Source organism: Octopus bimaculoides, chromosome 4, assembly GCF_001194135.2.
Source record: "Octopus bimaculoides isolate UCB-OBI-ISO-001 chromosome 4, ASM119413v2, whole genome shotgun sequence".
NCBI classification, from domain to species: Eukaryota; Metazoa; Mollusca; class Cephalopoda; order Octopoda; family Octopodidae; genus Octopus; species Octopus bimaculoides.
Genome location: NC_068984.1, coordinates 145,174,640 through 145,178,865, shown reverse-complemented (window position 1 = coordinate 145,178,865; position 4,226 = coordinate 145,174,640). Strand labels below are relative to the sequence as shown.

At 38.2% G+C, this 4,226-nt stretch overlaps 2 protein-coding genes and 1 non-coding gene across 3 annotated transcripts in view; 1 reads left to right on the top strand and 2 right to left on the bottom strand.

Annotated features, from left to right (window-relative positions):
• LOC106878757 (uncharacterized) overlaps positions 1-4,226 on the bottom strand; it is a 401,005-nt gene that overhangs the window by 109,975 nt on the left and 286,804 nt on the right. The window lies entirely within an intron of this gene.
• On the bottom strand, positions 3,277-3,350 carry Trnat-agu (transfer RNA threonine (anticodon AGU)). The gene has a single exon. It is a non-coding gene; the product is annotated as a tRNA-Thr (tRNA).
• The window catches only part of LOC106878761 (uncharacterized), a 148,047-nt gene continuing 147,461 nt past the window's right edge, over positions 3,641-4,226 (top strand). The window contains exon 1 of the mRNA XM_014928085.2: positions 3,641-3,784. The gene's annotated coding sequence lies outside the window, so the exon portion shown is untranslated. The remainder of the gene's footprint in view (positions 3,785-4,226) is intronic.

The window sequence follows — 4,226 nt, the reverse complement described above, 5'->3', positions numbered from 1 at the left end:
TATATATATATATATATATATATATATATATATATAAGGGCATGTGTCTACATATATAAGGACTTTCTATATATAGGCACATGGATTAGTGGTTAGGGTGTTGCATTCACGATTGCAAGATCGTGAGTTCAATTCGCAGACCGGGTGTTGCATTGTGTTCTTAAGCAAGGCACTTCATTTCACGTTGCTCTGCGATCATTTCGTCATCTGACATGTCGCACCCATTTGCATCTGTACAGGTAATGTCGATTTGAGTGAGACAGTGAGCTTATGTATACGCAAATATTTGATCACTATAAAGAAATCATCTGTGTGGTTGTTCGGTAAGAACATTGTTGAGCCCTCATACGTTGAGCCCTCATACGTTGAGCCCTCATACGTTGAGCCCTCATACATTGAGCCCTCATACGTTGAGCCCTCATACATCATCTAATGATGAGAGAGTCCATCATATATCATGGCACTCCGTCGGTTACCACAATGAGGGCTCCAACTGATCCGATCAACAGAACAGCCTGCTCGTGAAATTAATGTGCAAGTGGCTGAGCACTCCACAGATACCTGTACCCTTAACTTAGTTCTCGGGGAGATTCAGTGTGACACAGACTGTGACAAGACTGGTCCTTTGAAACACAGGTACAACAGAAGAAAGACTGAGAGAAGTTGTGGTGAAAGAATGCAGTAGGGTTCGCCACCATCCCCTGCCAGAGCCTCGTGGAGCTTTTTAGGTGTTTTCGCTCAATAAACACTCATGATGCCCAGTCTGAGAATCGAAACCACAATCTCATGACCGTGGGTCCACTGCCCTAACTACTGGGCCATTGCACCTCCACCCAACATATATGTATAACAGAAGAAAAAGAAAATGGAGATTGGGAAGTTAATAATTGTTTATTATTAACAGCAAATTAATCATTACCCTTTACAGCTGTTTCAATTAATACTCAGTAAGTATTAAGTAAATATCAAGTTTTTTCTTGGATGAAATCGTACCTTCATGAAGTTAACACAACCTAAAATCGAATATATATATGTATATATATATATCTATTTATATATCTATCTATCAATCTATCTATTTATCTCTCTCTCTCTCTCTCTCTCTATATATATATATATATATATATATATATATATACACACACACACACACACACACACACACACACATATATATATATATACATATATATATCCACACACACATACACACATGTATATAAACCAATATGAAATAGAGGAACTAATACTGACGGTAAAATAAGATTTAATTCAAACATCAGAAAGTTTAAAAGATCAAATTGACTGTCAGTTTTATCTTGCGATTCATGAGACTGTGAAACACAAGATGAAACTGACAGCTATTTTGATCTATTGAACATTCCATTATGCCTAAATTTGATGCATGCATGTGTGTGTGTGTGCGTGTGCATGTGTGAGGGCATGTGTGTATGTGGCGTGCGCATGCGTATGCATGTGTGTGTAAATTTCTTTCATATAGAAATACGTTTACACAGCAAAAACCAAAGTCTTAATAAGTAGGCAGGTAGACAAATCACAAATCCCTTCAGGTAGATGGCCCAGCAATATCAAAGGAAGGCTAACTGGGAAGATAGTTTTTGCATGTGGCAAATGCTCAGGGGCAATAAAACACTGAAAATGTGCAGAAAACAGGTTCCATCACATTCCAGTGAGGAAAAACTAGAAGTAGTTGATAACTTCTGTTACCTAGGTGACCAAGTCAGTAGTGGGGGTGGATGTTCTGCGAGTGTAGCTGCTAGAATAAAAATAACCTGGGCAAAATTCAGAGAGCTCCTACCTCTGCTGGTGACAAAGGGTCCCTCACTCAGAGTAAAAGGTAGACTGTATGATGTATGTGTGCGAACAGCCATGCTACATGGCAGTGAAACATGGGCCGTGCCTGCTGAGGACATACATAAGCTTGCAAGAAATGAAACTAGTATGCTCCATCAGATGTGTAATGTTAGTGTGCATACATGACAGAGTGTAAGTGCGCTGAGAGAAAAGTTGAACTTAAGAAACATCAGATGTGGTGTGCAAGAGAGATGACTGCACGGGTATGGTCATGTATTGTGTATGGATGAGGACAGCTGTGTGAAAAGGTGTCACACCCTAGCAGTTGAGGGAATCTGTGGAAGCGGTAGAGCCAGGAAGACTTGGGATGAGGTGGTGAAGCATGACCTTCGGACACTGGGCCTCATGGAAGCGATGACGAGTGACCGAGACTTTTGGAGATATGCTGTGTTTGAGAAGACCTGGCAAGCTAAGTGAGACCGTAACCGTGGCCTATACCATTTGAGCATGGTCATTGCCAGTGCCACCTGACTCTGTGTGTGTGTTTGTCCCCCTACCATCGCTTGAAAACCGATAGAATAAGTACTAAGTTTACAAAGAATAAGTCCTTGGGTCGATTTGCTCGACTAAAGGTGGTGCTCCAGCATGGCCGCGGGTCAAATGACTGAAACAAGTAAAAGAATAAAATAATAAAAGCAAAGCATATATATAAATTTTTCACTATATAATTATAATTAAGGGCGCTGGGGGGACCAACGCCAATACGCTAGAAGTAGATGTCAAATGTCTATAAAAAGAGAACAAATTTCGAGTGGTTTGTAGGCATTTGGCATCTATTTCTAGCGTATTGGTGACGGCCCTCCAGCGCCCTTTATTATAATTATAATTATATACTTAAAAATTAATTCTACCGATATGGTGGCTTTTTATACGCTAGCCACTGATATAATCATTTTAATGATTATATCCACAATCTATCCGTATATATACATATATTTATACACACACACATATATATACACACGCACACATACGTAAAAGAAAATTTAGAAACTTCGAGAGGATGTGACTTTTTTCTTTCTTTCTTTTTTTGTTTTGGAACAGTGAATCTCGAAGCTAATAAAGCTCTCAATAAAACTATGTAAATATTGAGTTAAAGAAAATTTCGTGGATAGAAAAGTCGAAGGCTGCTCGTGGGCCTATCTCACACTTTATACGCTATCATTTATAGCTTTATTTACTTCGAGATCAACTCTTACATAAAGCAAAAATAATACACACAAAGAGCAAACGGGTAGAATTTATTTGCTTAATGTTGGTAATTTTAACCAACTCATGGTATTCTGTCCGTTTGCATTTGCCTTTTTACGAAGTGTGAAAAAAAAGTGAAATAATAAGAAAAATAAGCATAATATATGTAACAGACTTTGAAAACAATCCAAAAAAGAAAATGGCAAAAGAAGGCTCCAGGGGGATTCGAACCCTCGACCTCCAGTTTACTAGACTGGCGCTCTAACCAACTGAGCTATGGAGCCTCAGTTGCTTGAAACTGTGAAAATTAAGCTATATAAAGTAACATGTGCTGTTCAGTATTGTAATGGCAACATTTTCTATTCCTGATCGTTATATATATGTCGGCTGTCGCTTTCGTGACGCAACCTGGCGTGGTCATCTGCTTTAACATTCACTGAAATGTCTTTTTCGTCTACAGTCACGTCTGTTCTATTGAAGTTTACGGGTTGTTCTTTGAGCCATTGTGCAAAAAGTTACCTTTACGTATCATATATTTCTGATAAATTTCTACACACGCTTGCTGCTGTTGTGTTACATCACTCAGGGATTTCTTTGTGTGTGTGTATATACATTGTAAGTCTATACGTTTAGTATTGTGATATGTGTGTTGTGTGTGTGTGAGCCATTATGACCAAGATTGCGCAAACTAGGAGACAAAGCGTGTTCTGGAGATGAGGTATTGTAAAATTTTTATCATATTTATTCTAAGCTGGTTATTCGAAAACAATAATCGGTTGATTGTGTGCGCGCGTGCGCGTGTGTGTGTGTGCGTGTGTGCGTGTGTGTGTGCGTGTGTGTGCGTGTGTGTGTGTGTGCGCGCGCGCGTGTACCTGCGTGTGCGTGCGTGTGTTTTCTGTATATATATTTTTTCACAACAAACCCAGATATAATCAAGAGTCTACACCATCTGAAAAGTATTTGTGGGAAATTTCATCAAAAAATGTCAAGTTATGAGGAAACAAAATCGGAGATGGGTCATTTCTGTAGCTATGCATATCTATCTATCTATCTATCTATCTATTTATATATATATATATATATATATATGTATATATATGTGTATATATATATATATGTATATATATATATATGTATATATATATGTATATATATGTATA